The sequence below is a fragment of the Mobula hypostoma genome, chromosome 2, assembly GCF_963921235.1.
Source record: "Mobula hypostoma chromosome 2, sMobHyp1.1, whole genome shotgun sequence".
In the NCBI taxonomy this organism is placed as follows: Eukaryota; Metazoa; Chordata; class Chondrichthyes; order Myliobatiformes; family Myliobatidae; genus Mobula; species Mobula hypostoma.
The window spans coordinates 11,220,388-11,237,974 of NC_086098.1; the positions used below are offsets into that span (position 1 = coordinate 11,220,388).

Here is a 17,587-nt window from a genome sequence, read left to right on the forward strand (position 1 = left end):
AATGTCATGACCAAGGAGCTGATTATTGACTTCAGGAGGAGGAAACTGGATGTTCATGATCCAGTCCTCATCAGAGGTGGGGAGGGTCAGTAACTTCAAATTCCATGGTGTTATTATTTCTGAGGATCTGTCCTGGGCCCAGTACGAAAGTGCAAGTACAAAGAAAGCACGGCAGCACCTCTACTTAGAAGTTTGCAAAGATTCAACATGACATCTAAAACTTTGACAAACTTCTGTTGATTTGGTGGGGAGTAGATTGACTGGTTTCATCACAACCTGGTATGGAAACACCAACGCCCTTGAATTGTACAAAAAGTAGTGGATACGGCCCAGTCCATCAGGGTAAAGCCCTCCCCATCATTGAGCACATCTACATGGACCCCCACCACCCAGGATATGCTGTCTTCTCACTGCTGCCATCAAGAAGAAGCTATAGGAACCTCAGGATTCGCATCACCAAGTTCAGTAACAACTATTACCCTTCAACCATCAGGCTCTTGAACCAGAGGGGATAACTTCACTCACCCTCAACAATCTATGGACTCACTTTCAAGGACTCTTTCTCCTCATGTTCTTTATACCTATTGCTTGCTTATTTATTTATTTATTTATTTATTATTATTTCTCTCTTTGCATTTGGACAGTTGGTCTTTTTCACACTGGTTGTCCATTCCGTTGGTGCAGTCTTTCATTGATTCTATTATGGTTGGTTAAGAATGCCCACAAGAAAATGGATCTCAGGGTTGTATATGGTGACATAAATTTACTTTGAACATTGTACTTTAAAAGAGAATGTGCTGGCATTGGAGAGCATTTGGATGAGGTTCACAAGAAAGACCCCGGGAATGAGGAGTGCTTGATAGCTCTGAGTCCGTACTCAATGAGTTTAGAAGAATGGGAGTGGGGGATTCTCATTGAAACCTACAGAATATTGAAAGGCCTAGATAGTGTGGATGTGGAGAAGATGTTTCCATTAGTGGGAGAGCCTACGACCAAAGGACACAGACACAGAACAGAAGGACATCCCTTTAGAACAGAAATGAGGAGAAATTTCTTTAGCCAGTGGCCGCACAGATGACTGTAGAGGCTACGTCATTGTGATTTATCTCGATATTGTGAAGAGAAATCAGGGAAATTGATTGTAAGTTATAGTTTTGTGTTCTTCTTTGACTAGTAAGCGGTGCAGCACCCTCGATTTGGGTTTCAGAGAAGGTTACTATAGGATCGCCCAGAGTGGGTGCATGTCTCGTGTTAGAATCTCTGAATGAGAGTTTTAATGTAGTTTATGAGCTAGGACTTGTGTGCTGATGAGCCTGTGGGCCAGTGAGTGCAAGGATTAGAGATTTCATTTCCTAAAGGACAGATATTTTCAGAATCATGTTTAATATCTCTGGCATATGTTGTGAAACTTGTTGGTTTTGCAGCACTGGTACAATGTACTGTATAATAGGGAAAATGTATTACAGTAAATGTTTTCTGTAATTCACACACATTTTATAAAATTCTTAAATAACTAGTGCAAAAATAGAAATTAAAAGAAGTAGTGACGTACTGTTCATTGGCTCAATGTCCATTCGGAAACTAGGTGGCAGAAGGAAGAAACTATCTCTGAATCATTGAGTGTGTGCCTTCAGGCTCCTGTACCACCTTCCTGATGGTAGCAATGAGAAGGGGGCATGTGCTAGGTGATGGGGGTCCTTAATGATGGATGCAGCCTTTTTTTGAAGCATCGGTTCTTGAAGATGTCCTGGATGCTGGGAAGGCTAGTGCCCATGATGGTGCTGACTGAGTTTACAACTCTCTGCAGCTTTTTCTGATCCTGTATAGTGGCCCCTCCATTCCAAATGGCAATTCAACCAGTTGGAGTGCTCTCCATGGTCTAGCTATAGAAATTTACTTGTGTCTTTGGTGACATACCGATTCTCTTCAAACTCCCAGTGAAATATAGCTAATGTCATGCTTTCTTTATAATTGTATCAATACGTTGGGCCCAGGATAGATCCTCAGAGACGTTGACACCCAAGAACTTGAAACTGCTCATTCTTTCCACTCCTGATCCCTTCATGAGGACTGGTGTGTGTTACCTCAAATTGCCCTTCCTGAAGACCACCATTAGTTCCTTGGTCTTACTGATGTTGAATGCAAGGATATCGCTGTGACACCACTCAACCAGCTGGTCTATCCCGTTCCTGTACACTTCCTCATCACCATCTGAAATTTTGCCAACAATAGTTGCATTATAGGCAAGTTTGTAGATGGTGTTTGAGCTGTGCCTAGCTACACTTGTGGGTGTAGAGAGAGTAGAGCAGTGGGCTAAACATCCTTGAGGTGAGCCAGTGTTGACTGTGAGTGAGTAGGAGATGTCATTTCCGACCCACACTGATTGTGGTCTCAGGGTGAGGAAGTCAAGGATCTGGTTGCAGATGGAGGTACGGAGGCCCATGTTTTGGGGCTTGTTGATTGAACTGAGGGTATGGTTGCGTTTGACACTGAGCTGTAGTCAATAAACAGCAGCCTGATATAAGTATTATTACTATCCAGGTGATCCAAGGCCAAGAGGCAAGCCAGTGAAATTGCATCTGCTGTAGACCTATTGTGTTGATTGTTAAATTGCAGCAGGACAAGATCCTTGCATAGGCAGGAGCTGATTCTACCCATCCACTCAAAGCTCTTCATAACAGTAGACGTGAGTGCCACTGGGCGATTGTTGCTGAGGCAGCCTACAGTTTGCTGAAAGAGGATGTGGAAGCAAGCAGGATAGTGAATAAGGTGTTTAGGGTGCTGGCCTTCAGCCTGTGCACTGAGTTTAGTTTTAAAGACATTATGTATATACACCATTGGTGAGGCTCCACTGAGAGTATTGTATAGTGACAATACTCTAAACTAAAGACTCTCAAGTAACCTACATCGCATGTTCTTAGTATTATTTAATTTTGACGTGCACAGTTTGTTGTCTTTTGCTTATTGATCGTTTGTCAGTTTTTGTTATATATAGTTCACAAATTCTATTTTGTTTATTTTTCTGTGAATGCCTGCAAGAAAGTGAATCTCGAGGTTCTTTGATAATAAATTGACTTTGATATTGCTTTGATCACTCTGAGATTCATTTTCCTGTCAGAATACTCAGCAAACCTATAGAATATAGAATAGTAACTGTATCAATGAAAGATCAACCAGAGGGCAGAAGGTGAAAAAACTGCGCAAATCCAAATATAAATTAATAACGAGAACATGCGATAACAAGATAGAGGCCTTAAAGTGAGATCATTGGTTGTGGGAAATATCTCAATAATGGGTAAGTGAGTAAAGTTATCCCCTTTTATTCAAGACCCTGATGATTGTGTGGTAGTAACTGTTCTTGAACCTGATGGTGCAAGACCTGAGACTCTTGTACCTTTTACCCGATGGCAGCAGAGAGAAGAGAGCATGGCCTGGGTGGTGGGGATCTCTGATGATGGATACTACTTTGGCAAGCTGGACAGGAGGTGGAAGAGATTTACAAGGATGCTGCCTGGACCATATAACCCAAGTTTCAGGGAGAGGGTAGGCATGCTGGCTCTTTCTTCCTTGGAGCACAGGAGAATGTAAGCTTATAAAAGTTTATAAAATCACTAAGGGTATGATTAAGGTGGCTAGTCATGGCCTTTTCCCTGAGATGAGGGGAGAAATTCAATATTAGAGAGGGAACTTCTTGGCGCAAAGGATCTTGAGTACCTGGAATGAGCTGCCAAGGAGATGGTCAAGACAAGTACAACTGTGACATTGAAGAGCAGTTTGGTTAGGTTTATGGAGGAGGTGGGCTTGGAGCATCATGGGCTGAATGTGAGTAATTGGGACCAGTGGAGAGGTTGCTGAGTTTGGCATGGACCAGCAAGGATGAAGATGCTGTATTCCTCTCCAAGGGCTCGGATAGATGTACTTTTTCCGCAGTTTCCTGCACTAGAACAAACACTCAGTGGACACTTTATTGGGTACCTCCTATACCTAAATGTGGTGACTGAGTGTATGCTTCTGATCTTCTGTAGCCCATCCACTTCAAGGTTCAATACGTTGTGCATTCGGAGATGCTTTTTTGCACATCACTTTTGTAATGCATTTTTATTTGAGTTGCTGCCTCCTTCCTGTCATCTTAGAAACATAGAAAACCTACAGCACAATACAGGCCCTTCGGCCCACAAAGCTGTATCGAACATGTCCTTACCTTAGAACTGCCTAGGCTTTACCCATAGCCCTCTATTTCTCTAAGCTCCATGTAGCCATCCAGGAGTCTCTTAAAAGATCCTGTCGTTTCCGCCTCCACCACCGTCACCGGCAGTCCATTCCACGCACTCACCACTCTCTGCTTAAAAAAACTTACCCCTGACATCACCTCTGTACCAATCTTGAAATGGACTGGCTATTATTCTCTGACCTCTCTGATTAACAAGGCATGCTCACCCACAAAACTGTCACTCACTGGATGTTTTTTTGTTTTCACACCATTCTCTGCAAACTCTAGAGACTTGTGCGTGGAGATCCCAGGAGATCAGCTGTTTCTGAGATACTCAAACCACCCCATCTGGCACCATCAATCATTTCACAGTCAAAGTCACTTGGATCACATTTCTTCTCTATTCTGATGTTTGGTCAGAGCAACAACTGAGCCTCTTGACCATATCTGTATGTTTTCATGCATTGAGTTGCTGCCACATGATTGTCTGATTAGGTATTACCTAATAAAGTGGCCACTGAGTTTATATGTTCAGTTAGCTTGGATGAAAATGGCAAGGAATCCCCATAGTTGAGCTTTTTTACCCAGCTAATACTTTTTTTCTCTCTCTATACTTTGACAGATCAGAGTACAAAGAAGGCAACTTCAGAAAGGTACATCTTTATTATCATCTTCCATTCACTTACAGCAAGCCCAAAACCTGGTAAGGATGCAAAGAAATTGTGCATGTTACAATTTCCTGTGTCCATTTGAGATTACTCAAGTGGTAATAAAAGGGGCCTTTTCAGGTTGGCTACCGGTGACTAGTGGTGTTCCTCAGGGGTCAATATTAGGACCTCTACTTTTCACATTGTTGGTCAGTGATTTGGTTAATGGAATTGGCGGCTTTGTGTCAATGATACAAAGATAGGTGGAGGGGTAGGTAGTGCTGAGGAAGCAATGCGGTTGCAGAGAGTGATGGGGTGAGCATGGATGTCTGGAAAATGGAGGAGATGCAGGTGAATGTAGCATCAGTGGTGGAGGAAGGGAAACTCTGTGTTTAAGGAGAACATCTCTAATGTCCTGGAAAGGAAAGTCTCCTCATGGGAACCATTCGTCTTCATTGTGGAAGACATGAGCAGTATGGTAGAAGTCCCAGGTGTTAGGAAGTCATGAAGTATGTGAAGTTAGAATGTCCTAGAGAGAATGTCCTTGGGGAAACAAAGTTCTGGAGGTAGATAAGTCACCTGGACCAGATGGCGTACGCCAGGTTTCTGAAAGAGGTGGCTGAAGAGGTTGTGGAGGCATTAAAAATGATCTTTCAATAATCACTAGATACTGGAGTGGTTCTGGAAGACTGAAAATGGCAAATATCACACCACTCTTCCAGAAGGGAGAGAGGCAGAAGAAAGGAAATTATAGGCAAGTTAGTGTTTGGAAGGAATTTGGTGTCCATTATTAAGGATGAGGTCTCAGATTACTTGAAGGAATATGATAAAATAGTAGTCAGCATGCTTTCCTCAGATCTGTTGGAATTCTTTGAAGAAATAACAAGCCAGATAGACAAAGGAGAATTGGTTGATGTTGTGTACTGGGATTCCCAGAAGACCTTTGACAAGGTGCCCCACATGAGGCTGCTTAACAAGCTATGAGCTGATGGTATTACAGAAAAGGTTCTAGCATGGATAAGGCAGTGGCTGATCAGCAGGAGGCAAAGAGTAGGAATAAAGGGAGCCTTTTCTGGTTGGCTGCCACCAACTAGTGGTGTTCCACAGCGGTCTGTGTTGGGACTGATTCTCTTTACATTTTATGTCAATGACTTAGATAATGGAGTTGGTGGCTTTGCTACAAAGTTTAAAGATGACATGAAAATAGGTGGAGGGGCAGGTAGTTTTGAGGCAGTAGAGAGAAGGATTAGGAGAATAGGCAAAGAAGTGGCAGATGACATACAGTGTCAGGAAATGTATGGTCATGCACATTGTTAGAAGAACTGAAAGAAGAACTGACTATTTTCTCAATGGAGAGAAAGTACAAAAAACCGAGGCATAAACGGACTTGGGAGTCCTTGTGAACAATTCCCTAAAGGTTAATTTGCAGGGCGAGTCTGTGGTGAGGAAGGCAACTGTGATGTTGGCATTAATTTCAAGAGGACTAGAATTTAAAAGCAAGGGTGTAATGTTGAAGCTTTATAAAGCACTGGTGAGGCCTCGTTTGGAGTTTTGTGAGCAGTTTTGGGCCCCTTATCTTCAAAAGGACATGCTGAAACTGGAGAAGGTTCAAAGGAGGTTCACAAAAATGATTCAGGGATTGAACATCTTGTCATGTGAAGGGCATTTGATGGCCCTGTGCCTGTATTCACTAGAATTTAGAAGAATAAGGAGTAACTTTATTGAAACCTATCAAATGTTGAAGGGCTTTAAGGGAGTGGATGTGGAGAGAACACTTCCTATGGTGGTGGAGTGTAAAACCAGAGGACACAACCTCAGAGTAGAGGGACATCCTTTTAGTATAGAGATGAGAGGTATTTCTTTAGCCAGAGAGTGGTGAATCTGTAGAATTCTTTGCCACAGATAACTGTGGATGCTAAGTCTTTATGTATATTTAAGCAGAGGTTGATAGATTCTTGATTGGTCAGGGCATGAAAGGATACAGGGAGAAGGCAGGAGTTTGGGACTGAGAGGAAAATTGGATCAGCCAAGTTGAAATGGCAAAGCAGATTCAATGGCATAATTGTGGTCCTATGTGTATCCTGTGAAATTATTTTTCGTTACACGAGACAGGGTGTGAAAAGATAAAGTTGAGATAACCATGGGAATCAGTAGGTTTATAAAAGATGTCAGTAGACAGTTTGTCTTCAGAGATGGAGACAGGGAGATCAAGAAAGGGGGGAGAGGTGCCAGAAATGGACCAAGTGAATTTAAGGGCAGCGTGAAAGTTGCAGGCAAAGTTGATGAAATTGACAAGCTGATTGTTGGTGGATGAAGCAGTACCATTGCAGTCATCAATGTAGCACAGAAGATTTGGGGAATATTGGCAGGGAGGGTTTGGAGCATGGACTGTGCCTCATAGCCAATGAAAAGGCATGCATCGCTGGGGCCCATGAGGTTGTCCGTTGCTTGTCTGGAGAAAGTGGGAGAAGCCGAAGGAGAAATTGTTGAGGGTGAGGATTAGTTCTGCCAGATAGACAATAGACAATAGGTGTGGGAGTAGGCCATTCGGCCCTTCGAGCCAGCACCGCCACTGTGATCATGGCTGATCATCCACTATCAGTATCCAGTTCCTGCCTTATCCCTTATATGCCTTATCAGATGGAGGAAGGTTGTGGTGGAGGGCAGTTTGGTGGGTCTTGTGTCGAGAGAAAGTTTTAACTCTTCCTTGATAGGGGATAGAAGTTTGGCATTTAGGAACCAGTTAAACAATACCAGCTCTGCCACCTGGTTATTTGAATGGTTGAAGCTGGTATTTTAAAGCATTGTGCTGACCACCGAAATAGGGGATCTCCATTAGCCAGATGATTAATCCTTTCTTTGCCCAGCTTCTGGCATGAGAGCTCTTCCTTGCGATGATGGGTCTCTTAACAAAGTTATTGTTGATAGCACACTCGAAGTGTCCACTTTTATACTTGTTCCTTACCAATTCAAATATTGCATTCCAGTATCATTGGCTGCAGGTAATTTGATTGATCTTTAACTCCTTGCTATTGGCTCTGCTCCAGACCTGCATCCATTTGTTAACCTCTTCCCAGCAAGTGATAATCAGTAATTTATGGCTCTTTGTTCTCCTCAGTAATCAGCCTGAATCACTCCAGGCAGGCACCATCCCCAATATTCACAAACCTGCATATTATGTTATATCAGAGAATACCTCACAAATAACTTCTTATTTGGAAATCATCTCTAGACCCACAGATTACCTGAAATATCATTGTGTTTACTTTTAAACACAGAAAGCAAAGCAACTCCATCTCACAAAATGGAGGGTGTAAAACAGTTCCACAAAATGGCAGCCTCCATCTCCAAGCACATGGCAGGAACAAAGACAATGGATCTGTCTACTTCCACTGTCCTTGACCCATTCGAGTTCAACATTTTAAATCTGCCATGGCCAAGAACTGTGTTAGTTGATGCAAAGTTGCATTTCACTGCACGTTTCCATGCACATATAACAAATAAAGCTAATTTTTAATCTCTTTATTGCTCAGGATTGTGGGTATTTTCACTAGTGAATATTGGTTGCCTTTCATAAATTTTGTGGATTCTTCCCCTCGATCTTGAGGCAATTTTTTTTATATTATTAAATGCAATCGTGAACAATAGCCAGATCAGAAATGTTGATCAAGTCAACTAGTTCCCAAAGAGAACTCTGACAGGCCAATCAGATGGTTCACTGCTGCTCAGCGATAGAACACAAAAAAAAATCATATGTACAATTAAGAAACATTAAAAAATATAGTGGAAATACTGGCGTCATGATGATCATGATGAAGTCTGCTGGAGAGAGACATTTATACACATGCTGTCCTCCATAATTCAAAGAAATTGAAGGATAAGGTTGCAGGGTGACAAAACGTGGCAGGAGCACTTGGAACTAAAAACTAATCCCTACCGGGAGAAAACAGCACCCGTTCTTTCCGCACTGTTCTCCAGCAGTTGAAGGACTAAGTAACTGAGTTGACTTTCATTGATGTAATCTTCAGTTGTCATATCAATTGTACTACTGCCACATCAGGACACATTTCACAACGTATGCCAGGGATATTAAACTTAATTCTGATTCTGATGCATTGTGGGATGGGAAGGTGACTACTATTGATTCCAGTTGTTCATCAGAACTATCCAGTCCCAAGGATCAAAGGCCTATTTACTCTGAGACGACTTGAGGTGACTTTGGTGTTCAAGTGCTGGAGGCCAAAGTTCACCTGAAGAAGGATATAGCAACTCCGGGAAGCCAGTCAGATAACGCATCTGATTACGGGATTAGGGATGTTCCAATCATTCTTACAGATTGGAAAATCATTTAGAATCTGTTAATTATTATCGCCACAGGGGAGCTATACAACATGTGCCCTTTGGCCTGAAGGAAAACCTTGACAAGTGATATGCTTAATTCTTTTCTTATCTTGTGGTCTTACACGGAGATTGAGCTGAGCAAAGGTTGTAACTAATCAGATAAATATCTGCTCTGGATTTGTCATTCTCAGCCTCTGGGCAATGTGTAACAGAGTGAATAAATTGATTCGAATATCAAAGTGAAATTATTGTCAAAGTGCGTATATGTCACCGCCTACAACCCTGAGATTCATTTTTATTTGAGATGTAGTGTGAAACAGGCCCTTCCCACCCTCTGAACTATGCCAGCAATTTACCCCCATCCTAATCACAGGACAATTTACAATCAACATACATCAAAGTTGCTGGTGAACGCAGCAGGCCAAGCAGCATCTATAGGAAGAGGCGCAGTTGACGTTTCAGGCCGAGACCCTTCGTCAGGACTATCCTTCAGTTAGTCCTGACGAAGGGTCTCGGCCTGAAACGTCGACTGCGCCTCTTCCTATAGATGCTGCTTGGCCTGCTGCGTTCACCAGCAACTTTGATGTATGTTGCTTGAATTTCCAGCATCTGCAGAATTCCTGTTGTTTGGACAATTTACAATGACTGGTTAACCTTCCAACTGGTATGTCTTTGGACTGTGGGAGGAAACAGGCACACCCAGAGAAAACCCACACAGTCACGGGGAGAATGTACCAACTCCTTGCAGACAGTGGCAGGAATTGAACCAGGATCACTGGCACTTGTGCTACTCTTTCTTGTGGGCATTCAAAGTAAATGCAAAGAAACACAATATAATCAATGAGAAAATGCACATAACAAAGACAGACAAATAACCAATGTGCAAAAGACAAATTGTGCAAAGACAAAAAAAAACTAAATAATTAATAAATATCAAGAACATGAGTTGTAGAGTCCTTGAAAGTGAGTCCATAGGTTGTAGAATCATTTCAGTGTTGGGCTGATTGACGTTATCCCCTCTGGTTCAGGAGCCTGACGGTTGAGGGGTAAAATACGTTCCTGAACCTGGTCATGTATGACCCAAAACTCTTGGCCTCCTTCCTGATGGACCAGTGAAAGGAGAACGTGGCTGGGATGGTGGGGATCCTTGACAGATGCTGCTTTCCTGCGACGATGCTCCTTGTAGACTTCCTCAAAGGGGTGGATGGCTTTACCTGTGCAATACACACAAAATGCTGCAGGTCAGGCTGCATTTGTGGAATTAAATAAACAGTCCGCATTTTGGGCAGTGACCCTTCCTTCATCAGGGATTTACCTGTGATAAAAGTCTACGAAGAGTCACAATTTACTGTAAATGTTCCCTTGATCTCAAGTAGGGCAGAGAAGGGACACAGGTGCCTGGAAGGTATACTTTGATTCCAAAGAAAGGCACGTTTGAGGAAGATTACTCTCTCAGTAATCAGCTTTACCAATGAGATTGATGCTGAAGGGCCCTACTCCTTTGAGGACAAAACCAAGCACTGTTGGATCCGCCTAGTGTGGCACCTTGTCTGAGGGTAGCTGGTGTAATTGGAATGAGGATACACCGAGTTGTATAGGATACTGCAAATGGTATGCTGGCATTCATAGCAAGAGGATTCGAGTACAGGAGCAGGGAGGTACTACTGCAGTTGTAAAAGGCCTTGGTGAGACCACACCTGGAGTATTGTGTGCAGTTTTGGTCCCCTAATCTGAGGAAAGACATCCTTGCCATAGAGGGAGTACAAAGAAGGTTCACCAGATTGATTCCTGGGATGGCAGGACTTTCATATGAAGAAAGACTGGATGAACTGGGCTTGTACTCGTTGGAATTTAGAAGATTGAGGGGGGATCTGATTGAAACATATAAGATCCTAAAGGGATTGGACAGGCTAGATGCGGGAAGATTGTTCCCGATGTTGGGGAGGTCTAGAACGAGGGGTCACAGTTTGAGGATAGAGGGGAAGCCTTTTAGGACCGAGGTTAGGAAAAACTTCTTCACACAGAGAGTGGTGAATCTGTGGAATTCTCTGCCACAGCAAACTGTTGAGGCCAGTTCATTAGCTATGTTTAAAAGGAAGTTAGATATGGCCCTTGTGGCTACAGGGGTCAGGGGGTATGGAGGGAAGGCTGGGTTCTGGGTTGGGTGAGTGGGCAAACTCATGGCAGATGCAATTTAATGTGGATAAATGTGAAGTTATCCACTTTGGTGGCAAAAACAGGAAAACAGATTATTATCTGAATGGTGGCCGATTAGGAAAAGGGGAGGTGCAACGAGACCTGGGTGTCATTATACACCAGTCATTGAAAGTGGGCATGCAGGTACAGCAGGCGGTGAAAAAGGCGAATGGTATGTTGGCATTTATAGCGAGAGAATTCGAGTACAGGAGCAGGGAGGTACTACTGCAGTTGTACAAGGCCTTGGTGAGACCACACCTGGAGTATTGTGTGCAGTTTTGGTCCCCTAATCTGAAGAAAGACATCCTTGCCATAGAGGGAGTACAAAGAAGGTTCACCAGATTGATTCCTGGGATGGCAGGACTTTCATATGAAGAAAGACTGGATCGACTAGGCTTATACTCGCTGGAATTAGAAGATTGAGGGGGAGACCAAAACTGCACACAGTACTCCAGGTGTGGTCTTACCAGGGCCCTGCCACCCAGCTTTGTGTCATCGGCAAATTTGCTAATGTTACTTTTAATTCCCTCATCTAAATCATTAATATATATTGTAAACAGCTGCGGTCCCAGCACTGAACCCTGCGGTACCCCACTGGTCACCGCCTGCCATTCCGAAAGGGACCCGTTAATCACTACTCCTTGTTTTCTGTCAGCCAGCCAATTTTCAATCCATGTCAATACTCTGCTCCCAATACCATGTGCTCTAATTTTGCCCACTAGAGAGAGTGGTGAATCTGTGGAATTCTCTGCCACAGGAAACAGTTGAGGCCAGTTCATTGGCTATATTTAAGAGGGAGTTAGATATGGCCCTTGTGGCTAAAGGGATCAGGGGGTATGGAGAGAAGGCAGGGACAGGGTTCTGAGTTGGATGATCAGCCATGATCATACTGAATGGCGGTGCAGGCTCGAAGGGCCGAATGGCCTACTCCTGCACCTATTTTCTATGTTTCTGAGTTGGTGACCATGTGAGATTGCTAGAAAAGATGGAACCGATTCTGTTACAGTACAAGAGATTGTGGGCATGATAAGAGATGAATCAGGCTCGGGTTTTTTTATCGTTTGTGGTCTGTGGCAGCAGTAGTTCAAAGTGCATTTATTATCAAAGTATGTAGATATCACTATTTACAACCCTTGAGATTTGTGAATACAATAGAATCAATGACGAACTGCACGTAGACAAAGACCGACAATCGCTCCCTACACAACTCCCTTGTCCATTCGTCCCCCCCATCCCTCCCCACTGATCTCCCTCCTGGCACTTATCCGTGTAAGCGGAACAAGTGCTACACATGCCCTTACACTTCCTCCCTTACCACCATTCAGGGCCCCAAACAGTCCTTCCAGGTGAGGCATCACTTCACCTGTGAGTCGACTGGGGTGATATACTGCGTCCGGTGCTCCCGATGTGGCCTTTTATATATTGGTGAGACCCGACGCAGACTGGGAGACCGCTTTGCTGAACATCTACGCTCTGTCCACCAGAGAAAGCAGGATCTCCCAGTGGCCACACATTTTAATTCCACATCCCATTCCCATTCTGACATGTCTGTCCACGGCCTCCTCTACTGTGGAGATGAAGCCACACTCAGGTTGGAGGAACAACACCTTATATTCCGTCTGGGTAGCCTCCAACCTGATGGCATGAACATCGACTTCTCTAACTTCCGCTAAGGCCCCACCTCCCCCTCGTACCCCATCTGTTACTCATTTTTATGCACACATTCTTTCTCTCACTCTCCTTTTTCTCCCTCTGTCCCTCTGAATATACCTCTTGCCCATCCTCTGGGTCACCCCCCCCCGTCTTTCTTCCCAGACCTCCTGTCCCATGATCCTCTCGTATCCCCTTTTGCCTATCACCTGTCCAGCTCTCGGCTCCATCCCTCCCCCTCCTGTCTTCTCCTATCATTTTGGATCTCCCCCTCCCCCTCCAACTTTCAAATCCCTTACTCACTCTTCCTTCAGTTAGTCCTGACGAAGGGTCTCGGCCTGAAACGTCGACTGTACCTCTTCCTAGAGATGCTGCTTGGCCTGCTGCGTTCACCAGCAACTTTGATGTATGTTACAAGAGAAGACAAGCTGGTTTAAGATGGCACAATTGAAGATGAATATCAGGTTATTGGCGGTTCATAAAGTAAGAACTATAACTAAATACTGATAACACTCTGTGGAAAATTGTGGTAAATGATCACCCCGGATAATGAACAGGTGAGCGAAGGTGAGGCTAACTGGAGGGTTGTGGTGTATGTGTGCAATGCACGACTGGAGTGAGGTCAAGGAGAGGTGATCAGAGCAAGGTTAAGGCACGTTTGAGACAGAGTTGGAGTGGAGGACTTTCGAAGCCTATCCGCCTAAACTGAGAGTGAGGTTTGGAAATGTTGAGTACAGGCCGGAACATGTCAGCAGTATCCAGGCCCAGAGTGTACCAACGCAACAGGGCCTGGATCGTAGTTCGGGGGACAACCCGTTGTTTGGACGATTGAAACGCTGGGCCAGATGGGCTGAAACAGCAGGGTGTCGGGATTGGACAGTTTTGTTCGCTGCCCTGTGACGCTTCCTCCACTCCCAGCACTGAGGCCGAGGCTGCCCTGGGCTTCATGTCCGCGAGCTTTGCACGATTTTCCCCACTGTGTGATGAGTTGAGGCTCTTGGCCTACTCCAGCTGCTCTGGGCATTTATTGTTTGCATGATTTCTTTGTTTTTTTTTCTCTCTCTTCGCATATTGTGTTGGTCTTTTTTTAATTGGATACTTCCTGGTTTCTTGTTTTGTGGCTCCCTGTAAGCAGATGAATCTGAAGGTTGTACAATTTATACATTAGTAAATATACTTTGAACTTTTTGAAACTATGCAAACAAAAAATAAATAAATAATACTGAAAACATGAGTTGTCGATCCTTGAGGGTGAGTTTGTAGGTTAGACCATTATACCGTAAGACATAGGAGCAGATTAGGCCACTCCGCCATCGAGTCCACTCCGCCATTTCATCATGCCTGATCTGCCCTCTCACCGTATCCCGTGATGCTTTGACCAATCAGGACTCTATCTACTTCCACTTTGAGATATACCCACAGACTTGGTTGGCCTTCACTGCAGTCTTTGGTAGGGTATTCCACAGATTCACTACTCTCTAGCTAAAAAGATACGGAAGGCACTGGCGTGGAGGGCTATGAACGACATGAAGGAAATCTGGAAGTTGAACCTGACCAGAGGGCTTAGAAAGAGGATCTTCATAGCTGTCATAGAGTTCATTCTCACGTACGGATGCGAGACGTGGACACTCACCAAGACTATGCGAAAGTCTCTAGATGGTTGCTATACACGAATGCTCCGGATGGCTCTTGACGTGATTTGGCAACAGCACATGACGAACGTCGAGCTCTATAACAACCTACCGATGCTCACCACTAAAATCGAGGGGAGAAGACTGCAACTAGCGGGGCACTGTCTACGCCACCCTGAGCTACCTGCCAGCCTAGTCATCATATGGGAGCCCAAGCACGGGAGGATGAACCCTGGGCGCCCTCCCAAGACTATGGTCAACATGCTCCTAGAAGACAGCAGCATTGCTAATGTAGATGAACGGAACACACTGATGAGGGAGAGGGAGAAGTGGAGAGTCCATCATTGTGCCCGACACCGGCCCCCTAAGCCTAAGTCGACAGTAGTCAGTAGTCTAGCTAAAAAATTCCTCCTTATCTCTGTTCTAAAAGGTCACCCCACAATTTTGAGTCTGTTTCCTCTAGTTCTGGATACCCCCACCATAGGAAACATCATCTCCACATCCATCCTATCTGGTCCTTTCAACATTTGGTAGGTTTCAATGAGATCCCCCTGCATTCTTCTAAATTCCAGTGAGTACAGGCCCAAAGCTGCCAAATGCTCCTCATATGTTAACCCCATCATTCCTGGAATTATCCTCGTGAACTTCCTCTGGACTCTCTCTAGTGATAATACATCCTTTCTGAGATATGGGGCCGGAAATTGTTGACAGTACTCCAAGTGAGGCCTGACTAGTGTCAGGTTGTGGAACCAGTTCAGAGTTGAGGTGAGTGAAGTTATCCACTCTGGTTCAGGAGCCTGATAGCTGAAGGGTAATAACTGTACCTGAGCCAGGTGTTGTGGCACTAAAGGCACCTGAACCTCCTTCCTGATGGTTGTGGTAAGAAGAGAGCATGATCTTGATGGTACCAGTCTTTGATGATGGATGCTGCTCTCTTGTGGCAAAGCTCCCTGTAGATGTGCTCAGTGTTGGGTAGGGCTTTTGCTGTGATGGACTGGGCCATGTTAGCCATTTTTTGTAGGCTTTTCTGTTCTCGGATATTGGTGTTTTCATACCATTCCATGTTGCAATCAGGGTACTCTGTGCATCTATAGAAATTTTTCTTTTTTTCTTTTTTTTTGCATCTATAGAAATTTTTCAAAGTTTAAAATTGCAATTATACTAATGTTCAAGTATTCTCCATGCTTTATAAGATTATTAAGGGATTGGACATGCTAGAGGCAGGAAACATATTCCCGATGTTGGGGAGTCCAGAACCAGAGGGCGCAGTTTAAGAATAAGGGGTAGACAATTTAGAATGGAGTTGAGGAAAAACTTTTTCACACAGAGGGTTGTGGTTCTGTGGAATGCTCTGCCTCAGAAGGCAGTGGAGGCCAATTCTCTGGATTCTTTCAAAAAAGAGTTAGATAGAGCTCTTAAAGATAGCGGAGTGAAGGGATATGGGGATAAGGCAGGAACGGGGTACTGACTGTAGATGATCAGCCATGATCACAGTGAATGGTGGTGCTGGCTTGAAGGGCTGAATGGCCTACTCCTGCACCTATTGTCTATTGTCAGACAACATGTAGTCCTCTGGTCCTGGACTCCACCACTATAGGAAACATACTCTTCTATCCGCTCTTTTTAGGCCTTCCAACACTGAATAGGTTTCAATGAGATATCCCTCCCCTCCCCTCCCCACCCCAACCCTGCCATTTTCTAAATTCGAGCAAGTACAGACCCATATGATAGTGCTTTCATTCCTGGAATCATTCTCGTGAACACCCTCTGCACCCTCTCCAATGTCAGCACATCCTTTTTTCGATAAGAGGCCCAAAGCTGCTCACAGTACTCCAAGTGAGGCCTTACTCCAGTGCTTTATAAAGCTTCGACATGACATCCTTGTTTTTAGAATAAAATGATAATTTACAGTCAAATATGGTGCAAGAGAGGAATAGTGAAGGAGTGTACATAGACCATTCAGAAATCTAATGGCAAGGGGCAGAAACTTTTCCTAAAACGCTGAGTATGCATGGAAGATACAGAACTCATAAATGAGAAGATGCCCAAGAATAAAAGGCCAGATTTAACAATGACATGGCTTTTTCATGGAATTTAGAGCTGGTGGAGAAGCAGACGTTCTGAAACAGTTGCTCGAAGGGCCTCCAGGTATATTTGGTATCAAGCATGTTGTGTTCTGATTATCTGGATTTGGATCCAGTAGGTGTTGAAGGAAAATAGGCTTTAGCAAGAACAGCACCAAGTAACACATCTGATTGCACAGAACTAAGTTTACATTTCTTTTTTTTGGGGGTGGGGAAGGAAATGTTTGCCATTATGGAGGCTTGTTCAAAGTGGTTCGAAACAGGTGCTATCGAAAAACATCCGTCTGAAGCAGCGGTTTCAAAATAGAGAATAGTCTTTGTTGTCTGTATGCAGAACCCCGAAAGAGCAAAGTGGTAAATTCACCAGTACTGAATTTGCCCAGTTCCTTTAGGATGAAAGATTAGCTTTATTTGTCACGTATGTGTTGAAACGTACGATGAAGTATCGCATTTTGCATCAATGGCCAACAAAATTTGAGCTGGACAATCCATGTCAGGGGTGTGTAAAAAGGGCTACCTTTTAATCAGGACAAAATTGAGATTTTAAAGGCAGAACTTCGTGGCAGCTTCTCTGAGTTGAGTGAGCAATCAGCAAGAGGCAGTGTGTGGTATGAGCTACCTCTCAGTTAGGTCTGCAGTTCAATATTTAAAAAGCAAAGCTTGGAGCTAGTTCCCTCTGAGCTGGTCAGTCTACGTCAGGTGTGCATAAAAAGTGCTAGGTTTTAATCAGGTTGGTGATTGAGATTTTAAAGGTAGAGTTTTGCGGCAGTCTCTTGAGTCGAGGAGCGACCAATCAGCAAGAGGGATTCATTAGAGAGACACATGCCC

At 44.0% G+C, this 17,587-nt stretch overlaps 1 protein-coding gene across 4 annotated transcripts in view; it reads left to right on the top strand.

Moving 5' to 3' along the window:
• The window catches only part of LOC134337993 (amine sulfotransferase-like), an 87,078-nt gene that overhangs the window by 23,876 nt on the left and 45,615 nt on the right, over positions 1-17,587 (top strand). Inside the window, exon 2 of one of the 4 annotated variants that reach the window (XM_063033481.1) lies at positions 4,833-4,863. The exons of 2 other annotated variants lie outside the window; for them this stretch is intronic. The gene's annotated coding sequence lies outside the window, so the exon portion shown is untranslated. Of the gene's footprint in view, positions 1-4,832; positions 4,914-17,587 lie in introns of all 4 variants that reach the window. One more of the 4 variants, XM_063033490.1, reaches the window with a different exon arrangement.